Source organism: Nothobranchius furzeri, chromosome 17, assembly GCF_043380555.1.
Source record: "Nothobranchius furzeri strain GRZ-AD chromosome 17, NfurGRZ-RIMD1, whole genome shotgun sequence".
Taxonomy (NCBI): domain Eukaryota; kingdom Metazoa; phylum Chordata; class Actinopteri; order Cyprinodontiformes; family Nothobranchiidae; genus Nothobranchius; species Nothobranchius furzeri.
The window spans coordinates 24,361,482-24,372,552 of NC_091757.1; the positions used below are offsets into that span (position 1 = coordinate 24,361,482).

At 42.7% G+C, this 11,071-nt stretch overlaps 1 long non-coding RNA gene across 1 annotated transcript; it reads right to left on the bottom strand.

Annotated features, from left to right (window-relative positions):
• Nucleotides 1-399: 399 nt before the first annotated feature.
• LOC139063804 (uncharacterized) lies at nucleotides 400-1,526 on the bottom strand. The gene is made up of 2 exons (XR_011517142.1): nucleotides 1,381-1,526; nucleotides 400-651 (listed from the first exon to the last, which is right to left on the bottom strand). It is a non-coding gene; the product is annotated as an uncharacterized lncRNA (long non-coding RNA).
• Nucleotides 1,527-11,071: the final 9,545 nt, after the last annotated feature.

Consider the following 11,071-nt stretch of genomic DNA (forward strand, 5'->3'; position numbering starts at 1 on the left):
CGATGTGGTGGACGCTATTTATAGACACAAACCGTCAAACCAAGGCAGCGAAGGAGGCCTGGACTCGACGACCAGTATCCTGGAGTCACTCATAAACCCTGTTGGTAGGCATTTCTTTTGTTGTCTTTTTAGCTCTGCAGGCCATTCATTGCAGCACCAAAAACACTGAATAATAGCAGCACCTATTTAAGAAATGCTCAGCAAGTAAAGGATTTACCCCCTCGTGTTAACTAGCCTTAGCATCCCCTCGTGTTTATTAGGGCTGCAACTAACGATTATTTTCATAATCGATTAATCTGTCGATTATTTTTTCGATTAATCGATTAATCGGTTTGTTATTGTTTAGCTATTTAACCTATACAAGTGATGGATGCATTTCAGTTAAGAACAAAAAAACAAGAGAATTGTGCAGTTGACTGCAATCTATTTTATTGCACATGAACACAGTCAGCAGTATAAAATGAGCTAAACAGTGCAAAATATCAGTCCAGAATAATTTTTAGCATTAGCTGGAAGCCTGCTCCTTCCACCATGGATAGTGGCCTCATGTCTTTTACCAGCATGTTTAGAATAGAGTTTGTAAGTGGTATGAATTGCTGGGGGGTGAGTGTCTTCTTCCCCATGTAGTTGTCCATCGTTGCTTGTTTTTTTCTGCATAAGAAACACAAATAGACTGAAATAAGTACACATATAAAATAAAGCAGCACACACACTACAACACTAAATCAATATTATATTATTTGAATTAATTAACAATATACAGTGATCATTTATTTTGAGGGTTACGTTCTACAAAATAGCCCGCAACAGGAGATATTCAGAAAAAAAGTAAAACATTTTTACTATTAAAAAGCTCTAAGTAAGAAGCTCATGAGGTTTTTACTTTGAGTCGGGAGTGTTTAAATTAGCCAGAGAAATGTGAAAAATGTTTATTTTGTGTAATACTGTTTAAGAAACATGATAAAAATGTGTTGTGAGGCGTTTTACAGCGTTAGATAGTAAAACAGCCTTTTAATAGTAAAAAAATGACTTTTTCTGAATTTCTCCTGTATTTAAAAATTGAAAGTGTACAACTATGCCGCGTTATATTCACCTGGACACAGCTTGTCTGTATATTTTTCTCCGCGGAGTTGTCCTTTTTTGAATGAGGAACATAGTTATGGGTTTGTGCCGTTTTTCTCTTAACGAGAACATTCTTATAAACAGACGTGCTAAATTTGGCAAGCGCATGATACACAACACGGAGGAGATTCACGATTGCATCTAGTCAATCAGAAGTAGAACACCGCAGACTGACGCGGCAAAAAAACATGTTTAACATTCACTATAACGAACTCAGCTAAAACACTAAGTCCAGCTTGTTTATTTTCTGTTACTTACCGGGCTGGCTCTTCCAAATGACGGCTCACTTGACCGCGGTGCTCTTCCTCTGCTGCATCAGCCCCCACATGCTTTCGTCTCAAATGTGCTCCCATACTCGTGAGGTTTTTGTCCGGGGTTTCTCTTCAGTTTTGTCGCTTCTATTTTCTTCCGTATTTCCTCTTGTTCCGCCATTTTCTCACAGCAAGATGAGCGTCAGTAACGTGATACGTCATGAAAACCGAGGGCACCCATTAGCTCATTTCTTCTTCTACGGCTCCACTGGTAGATCAGTGGCTCATTACTGCCACACACTGGCGGCAAATTTAACAGCTTGTAACCGATGTCAGATTGTGGTAAAAAATAGACTTTATGCGGTAAAATATGATTATTAAACAACTAATCGATGACTAAAAAAGTTGTTAACTATTTTAATAATCGATTATAATCGATTAAATCGATTAGTTGTTTCAGCTCTAGTGTTTATGTTAATCTTCATTTAGCATTCCCTCGTGTTTTTTAACACGCTGTTCGCGATATAAGTCTTTCATGTTTAGCATGTCCTTGTTGAGTACATGAGGCTGGAGCGGAGTTTGCCTTTCTTGTTAGCGTCTCATTGTTTAAAACATGGGAAATTCGGTTAGCCTTTCACGTTAGCATCCCAGTGTTTTTAGCATCTCATTGTTTTATACAGCTGAGCACCCACAGTGAGGAGCAGCGAGCTGATCTAATATTATAAAGATCCCAAAAGTCGTGCCAGCAGTGTTTTAGCCTAGAGTGGACTTTTAACAAGTATATATTTTTCGGATGAATAAGAATATAACATTAAATTGCAATTAATCTGTACGTCACTGGCGAATTACTGCCTCTAGCGGACACGTTCCAAATGACAAAATGGCCTTAACTCATAGTAGTTTTATTAAGTTTACTATATGCCTATATGCTCTTTTGCTGTAAAAATATTGTGCTTTTCTTACTGATTTATTTTGTGATCTTTTCTTACTAATTTTTTGATCTGTGTTTTTCAGACACATCTGAAGCGGAAAACACTCCCTCTTCAGAGGAACATCTACTTCCTCAAGTAGCACTCCAGGACCTTCTGTGCCTCCATCACCTCTGTCCACTACCACTCGAGAGGAACATGTACCTGTCACGGTCTGAGGTATATTCCTGGTGTCACTCCCTGTCTTTTGAGTTTTCCCTCTGCAGGTGGGTGTGTCTGGAGGTTGACCAAGCTGCAGCAGATCTGCTCATCAGCCGGCCAGGGGTATTTAAGCAGCTGAGAGACTTCTACACTTCGCTGGATGATTACTCTACCTGGGTACCTTCTAAGCCACCTCTTCACAGTATTTTCGAGCTCTTAGGACCTTTGAGATTTAGATGTGTTTTTGGATTTGGATTTTGCATTTTACCCTTCCTGCTCTCGTTCACTAGATCAAACCTCTACCGTCATCCCCGACTGGCTATTCCCTGGAACTCCAACCTGCTTGTCTCTCAGCATCTCCCTGGCCAGAACCACCTCCAGCTGCCCACCTAAGCTCCCTAGATCTCAGCAAACTCAGCTCCCTCCACGTCTCCCCTTCTGGATCTCAGTCTCAGGAATCCCCTCTCAGCCCAGACCGGACCACTCCTCCCCCGAGCTACTTTCCCCCCTCTCCAGACCGTAAATCCTCCGCACAATTCTGATTCCTTGTTTTCCCCCTCGAATTGGATCTAACTCCCATCTGTCCACAGATTTACCGCACCGGCTCCCTTTATGAAAGAACTGAGCTACGTTCAAGCTGCTTCCTTGGTTCCCCTTTTAATAGATTGTTATTTAAACACTATCCTCGTCTCACGCTGATTCTGTATGTCGTGGGTTAGACATCTACACCACAACATGACAGAATCATCCAGCCATTCCTCTAACCTCAGTACAGAATCAGTTCCCTCCGTCGTTTCCGCCACCCTGGCTCAGCACAGTAATTCGCTCCATTCTTTGTCCGATCAACTCTCCCACACTAACCAGACTTTGTTTGAATTAGGAACTATGGTAAAGGAGTTAAGTCACCCACTCACCTCCCCGGAGCAAGCCTCATCCCCCGCTCCAAGTTTGCTCGGACCCGTTCTTCCTGCACCATCCGATCTACCCTGTTTCCGGGTCGCCACCTCTCCTCCACCGGAGATATTTGATGGCAATCGGGAGGTTTGTCGAGGTTTTCTCCTCCAGTGCCAGCTGGCTTTCCAAAGATCACCGGAGTCCTTTTACACCGATGATATTAAAATCTCCCACATCATCGGCCTTCTACGCGGCAAGGCACTCCGGTGGGCGGAGGTAAAAAGCCGGAACCCGAGCTTCCTCAAGAGCTCGTTAGATGAGTTTCTGGCAGATTTTAAAATGCCTTTTGACAAGCCTGAGTCAGCAGCCGATGTGGTCAGACAGATTTGGAGTTTACGTCAGGGGAAGCTCTCAATCGCTGAATTTTCCATAGAGTTTCGAACCCTGGCCGCCACCTCCACCCTCGATGAAGCCTCACTTAAGGGGGCGTTCACCCAGGCTCTTAATGAGCAGCTTCAGGATCAACTCGATTTCTGCCAAGAACCACCGGATCTTGAGAGTTTGATTACACTATGCAGCAGGATGGAGAGAAGACATAAGGCACGCCCAAGAGGTAACCACTTCCCTTTACCTTCTCGTTTTAACTACCCGCGTCATGTGAATTCTGCAGCTCCAGCTCTGCCCCCCAGTGAGCCCATACAGATCGGCCGAGCAAGATTAACCCAAGAGGAGAGAAACATGCGCATGAGTACAGGTGCATGCTTGTATTGCGGCATGTCTGGGCATTTTGTGGCCAACTGCCCCAAGCAGTTAAAACTCCAGGACCCATCAGCAGCCCCGAGAGTACTGGTGGGTGGTTCTCGGTCAGATTTAAACTCTCGGTGTGTGTTGGACTGTTCTTTGTCACATAATCAAATAACTCTTCCCTCTCTGGCATTAATTGACTCTGGCTGTGAACTAAATCTCCTTGACCAACAGCTAGTGGAGCAACTCCGGGTCTTTACCCTTCCTCTACAAACACCCTGCCGGGTATCCTCCTTGGATGGGGGCTCCCTCATTTCTATCACGCACAAGACGGCACCCATTTGCCTTATGACGTCAGGTAACCACAGCGAGGAACTCACCTTTTTTGTGTTTCCATCCCCCCAGTCTCCTGTGGTCCCGGGTCATCCCTGGCTAAGGAACCATAACCCCCGCTTTAACTACAAATCACTCAGGAACACGTTGAACAAGGAGATCAGACCTGCTAAAATTAAGTATGCAGCAAAGCTGAAAAACCAGTTTACAGCCAACAACCCCACATTATTGTGGAGAAACATTCAGCACATTACCAACTACAGGAGACCATCCTCCATTTCTGATGCTAATCATGGCCTTGCTGAGGAGCTAAATGGCTTTTATTGTCGCTTTGAGGAAAGGAATGTCACACCCCTCCTCCACTCCAGCATAGCGGCAGCCGCCACCCCTCACCTGGACACTCTTACTCCTCTTTCCTCTAAATCACAAGCTGCGTTCCTTGTGAAGGAAGAGGATGTCTGCAACATCTTTAGGAGACAGAACGTACGGAAGGCACCAGGCCCAGATGGAGTAACTCCTTCCTGCCTCAGGACCTGTGCTGTCCAACTAGCACCTGTCTTCACAACGATATTCAACAGATCGCTGGAGCTGTGTGAGGTTCCATCATGCTTCAAAAGCTCCACTATCATCCCAGTACCGAAGAAATCCTCCCCTACCGAATTGAATGACTACAGACCCGTGGCTTTGACATCAGTAGTCATGAAGTCCTTTGAGCGCTTGGTGCTGTCCCATCTTAAAAGCACCACAGGCCACCAGCTGGATCCCCTGCAGTTTGCCTATAGGGCAAACAGGTCAGTGGATGATGCAATTAACATGGGGCTGCACTTCATCCTGGAACATCTTGATCAACCAAGGACCTACGCAAGGATATTGTTTGTGGATTTTAGCTCTGCTTTTAACACCGTTATACCAGAAATCCTCACCTCAAAGCTTTCTCAGCTCACTGTTTCCCTGCTATGTGTCAGTGGATTTCCAGCTTCCTGACAAATAGGAGCCAGCATGTGTGGTTGAACGACGTTACATCTGGCACAAGGCTGATCAGCACCGGTACACCACAGGGGTGCGTCCTTGCTCCACTGCTCTTTTCATTGTACACCAATGACTGCACCTCTAATGACTCAGCTATAAAAATCCTGAAATTTGCAGATGTCACCACTGTCATTGGGCTCATCCAGGATGGTGATGAGTCTGCTTATCAGCAAGAAGTTGAGAGGCTGGTGGTCTGGTGTAGTCAGCACATCAACAATGTGCAATGTCACTCAATAATGCTACTCAAATAATGTGTAAAATTTGTCAACAGGAGATAAATACTGCTGTTTTTTTCTCTTTTTTATGTCATTCAAAAATAGAAACAAATAAAACATATAAACAATGAGAAATACGTAACAAAAAATCAAATTTGAACAAAAAGGAGCAGAATGAAGAAAAACATCTTATAATTTCTGCCCCCTTTTCCAAAAGAAATAATCAATTTATATACAATTTCCATTTGTCAGACACACATACAGATTCATTTAAAACTTTTTCCTGCTCTAAATTCCAGTGCGATCATAATCATTGATTTAATTTACATTTTCATAATTATTTAGTACACTCAATTTGGTACATTTTTTGAATATATTAAATGACAGAGTTTTTCTTTTATTTTCCTTTTAGGGTTATTCCATAACTAAACCCCATTTACAGATATATTCCATTCCTTAATTTTAGTTCTAAATCCAGGTTTTGTAAACCCATCAGTTTCTGTCAGCATGTAATTACTAGTTCTCTTTTCAAATATCCCCTGAATGTTTGTTGGCAGAGTACCTAAATTGGCTTTTTACATGGTTTGTATGATTTCCCAGTCTTTTAAATCATGAAATTTCAGTAATTTAAATTTAATAAACAATGGGTTTGATAGATCTCTACAGCCACTATAATTGAAGATTCTCAGAGCTCTTTTCTGTAAAATAAATAAGTTTTAATCCATTGATGAGCCACACCTCTTATTCCATACTGATGTAATGATTCAATAGTTACGTCTTACGTATGAACCATAAAATGTGAGATTCCATATAATTATGAAATATCAATCTGATGGATCTTGGAATATTACTTTAACCAGAAGATCGGAACTTTTTATTGCAGGGATTAGATAACACTTCGTATTAACCAAGAGTCAGAGAGATAGAGACCAAGTTTAAAAGTTTAAGAAGATTTATTTCTAAACAAATTAATCAAGGCTAACTAACTCTAAACACTCTGTGTGACGAATGGATCTAGTTGTGAATGAGGCAAGATGGCAGTGTGAAGGAATGTTGTTATCAGAACTCTCGTTTTCGGAGAAACGTTAGTTCTGTGTGGTAGCGAATGGTTTGCTACATTCGGAGTTTCAAAAACACATTCGGACGCTATCTTGTCGTCTACCTACCCTTGCAGAGACCTCCGTGGTAGATCCAGAATGCCAGGTCCTCGGACCCCCCTTTTTGGTACCGAAACTGATGAAACAGCGTTCGGTATGACAGACTAGTCTTTGGAATGCCTCGAGGTAAGCAACAGGTGGTTTACAGCGTCAGCAGGGACCCAGCCGGGTCGGTGAGTTCAGCTCTTAGTCTAAAGGATGTTGCGTTCAGATGCAGCTCACAAAAGGTTTGTTATCCAGCTTGTCAAGTTCTTGTTGATGAAAGTGACGAGTGGCCAGCTCAAAACACTAGAACGTTGAACTGAGTTAAGGGTGAGGTGGGAGTTTGTTTATAATCCAGATGTTTTGATTTATGGTCGAACCAGGATTTGACGACAAAAGAGGATGGTGTAAACACACACAAAGCCACGCCACGCGTCAGAACGAAAGCTCTTATTGGATGAGACAAAAGGAATGTGTCGTGACTTAACATTACGTGGATCAGTACGTCTAGTGTAAATATTTAAAGTTATATTACTTCTATCATAGGATTATAATATCAAGTAATTATTATGTTCATTTCACAGATTGATTTAACATAGCTTCACATCATTATTTGGACTAACATACATTATTTAATTATTTCTTTAGTAGTTCTTCTGATTCTTTAAGAGTTCTTCTTCTTGTCTTCTCTTGAGCTGTAGGGGGAGGCAAATAGCTAGTTAAACAGTCTAGATGCCGAGGCATCACAGGCCTTGAGCAATATCAAGGAGATGACCTTTAGGTGGAAAAACAGTCTCTTCATGACGTTACATACCCCCTTTTCATTAGCGTGGTTGTCCGTGCAGAGACCACCTGACGTTGAACACAAGAGCCCTGAAGGACTCCGTCGACAGATCAAGGCCTAATTTCCCAGGCAGTTTGTGATTTCCTTTGAAACACATAATTCAGCAGTCAGCAGATCATTAATATATCCATGTGGAGGGGATAATTTGAAGCAGAAGTAGTAGCACTTTGTATATCCACAGGTAGAGAATAATTGCAAAGCAGTATCTTTGATCTTTGTAATTGCACTTAACGTAATCCCAAGTAGGAGGAAGACGAGCAGCAAACTGGTCAGGTCCCAGCGAGCGAAGTATCCCAGCAGTCATTGCTGGAACCAACAGACGTCCATTTCCCACGAGTCGGAATGCCAATCAGGATGAGTAGAATCCGATGACGAATCATAGGCCAACCCCAGGAATCGAGAATCATCGACGAAACTCAGCGGATAAGAGAAAGCACAACACAGGGCACTTCATTGTAGACACAACAAGATGGCATCTGATGTAAATCAATAAAGAAAAAGAAACCTGTCAGTATGAGTACCTGCATGTACTATGTGTGGCAATTATGTGAATAGAGCCCAAGAGAAGAAATGGATGCAATACACGACGTGTACTGGAAAGAAAGTGGTGTAAAAGAATAAAATAATAAAACCCTATACTGCATGTAAGGGAAAAAATAGAATCACTTTAATAAGCAAAGATTTGATCAAAATGAGGGCAAAAATGGTTGTAGCCCACAATGGTAAATTAACAAAGTTAATCATAAAGTTATCAAAACTTAATCAACTGTAAATAACAATAGAAAAGTATATATGTGAGTGTCAAAGAGCAGTAAAAATGTAAATCAGTGAAGTTAGTAATCAACCTACATGTGAATGTACACATAAGAAATTAAGATTAGTGAAAATAAAAACAAATTTGGATAACAGCAATATGTGGAATAATGGGCTCGACACACGGGAGGCCACATCGCCTCTCCTCCATTCATTTTCAATCAGACATGCGCAACAAAGCGATAATCGCGGGTCTCTCTCCTACCAAGCGAAACGCGAAAAACGTGCGTGTGAAAGTTTGCACTCGTGCACGTGTCGTGCACGGACGACCCAGCGACGCGATCCCAGAAAGTTGAAACATTTTCAACTTTTCATCGCTGTCGCTCGGACGAGGACCAATCAGCAGAGGTTTCATTCACTGACCAATGAGCGGACAGGATGCTCCGCACATCTCCGAGCAAACATGGAGGAGAAGTTGATTATTATTATGTTTTATAATAAAATCAGAAGTAAGATTTCACATAACTCTAGCAGCACCTTGTGAAACATCATATCTACCACTTTATTAACTCTGAACCGCTTAAATAACCTTAATTCCCTCCAACCTGACACAGCCAATCAAAACAACGGAAGTTTCGATTTCACCATGGAACAGAACGCGTAGACTGCTTTGCCGCTGGCCGCTGCCACGGATCGCCTCCCGTGTGACAGGTAATAAAAGCGACAGCGACAAATTTCGCTGATCGCGGTCGTTTGTCGCCTCCCGTGTGTCGAGCCCCTAAACCCTTTTACTGTTAACTCACTGATTACCTGACTTCAGGAACCCACAGCATGACCATCTCAAATCACCCAAGTCTGCACGTCATGTATAAGCAGGAAAGACAACCATGCACACACACAAACATAGACAAACTTGTGTAACTCGAAATAAAGAACTATGGAACCGACGAGGTGCGAAATCACCCCCCTTTCGAAGTCGGAAAGTTGTTGGTTGTATTGTCCAAATTAGTGGAACCCTTGTGTGGTCTGATTTGGTCCCTGTGGACCCACTTATAGATGGGTTCCTTGTTTGTTTGGGTAGTCTTGATCTGATACACGACTGAAGAGAGCTTAGCAGTTATCAGGTATGGGCCTGACCACTTGGGCGAAAGTTTCTTAGCCAGCTTCCCAGAGGTGTTCTTGGTGTTGCCAGTTTTAGGAGCGAAGATGTAGAACCAGGCCTCATCACCTATGCTGAGTTCAGAATGTGAGGCCTTCATATCATAATAAGCCTTCCGGCCCTCAGCTGATTTTTTTCTGATTTGTCTGTGCAAATGGAAACGCTGCAGGCAGATGGTTCTTCAGGTCCTGCAAATATTGTTCGCTCGTGTAAGCCGGGTCGGGCTCGGACTGAACTGGCTGGTACAGCAGATGAAGTGGCAGGGTCATCTGTCTACCCGTCATCATTTCTAAAGGGGAGATGCCTGTAGACTCATGAAGGGTGGCCCGTATGGCCATGAAGACCAATGGAAACTTTACATCCCAGTCTCTGTGATTAGAGGACACGTACTTCCTCAACATGCTGATAACCGTTCTGTTCATCCTTTCGACCTGGCCAGAAGACTGGGGGTGATGGCTAATGTGGAAATTGGCATTTACACCCAACAGTCGCCAAAGATGTTCCATCACTTCAGAGGTGAAGTGCGTACCCTTTGATCTTCTTAGTCCCTACACCCCCAGCAGGTCCCTGAGGTCCAGTGATCAAAGCCTACTGGTTGTGCAGCACCAGGCTAAAGGTCAAAGGTGACAGATCATCTGCTGCTGTGGCCCCCAGACTCTGGACCTCTCTCCCCCTGAGCCTGAGATCAGTGGACTCAGTGGTCTCCTTTAAAAAGCAGCTGAAGACTCACTTGTTCAAGCTGGCTTTTGTATGACCTTCTTCACCTCTCTCTCTTTATTCTGCTCTCCCCACCTATTCCACCTTCCTCAGGATCCACTGGTTTCCCTCTTTCCTGTTCACTCTCTCTCTTTCTTAACATGTTTAATCACAATTGTCTTTTTTTGCTCATTTTAAATATATTTTTAAACATTTTCTAAACGCTTTTTTATATTTTTACTATTTTTTTGTGAAGCGCCTCGTGATTTTTATCTTGAGAGGCGCTATAGAAATGATACCTTCTTCTTCTTCCTCTTATTCCTCTTCTTCTTCTTCTTCTTCTTCTTCTTCCCTACTAACACAGGTCCGTTGCAACAACGTAGTCGCAACGTATTTTCTGACACCTGTGATGTTGCAGGAACGTCGCATGTTACGTAGTAGCGACTTCCAAAGTGAAATTCCGCTACGACGTTGTCAGAACGTCACAAAGGACGTTGCTGGAACGTTGTTGCGACATATCCACAACTTTACTGCAATGTTGTGACAACATCGCTATTATAACGTTGTGACAACATACTAACTAAATGTTTGTGGCACGTTGCAGAGACATTTTCATGTTAACTTTTTTTTTCACCTTTATTCATTATTTACCACAGGAAATTATATTGCAAAACTAATGGCAGATTAACAGCAAAAACCACCAGAATGGAAGAACAAATGTATAAAAACCTTAAAAACAAGTAATATAGGACAGCGGTGTCT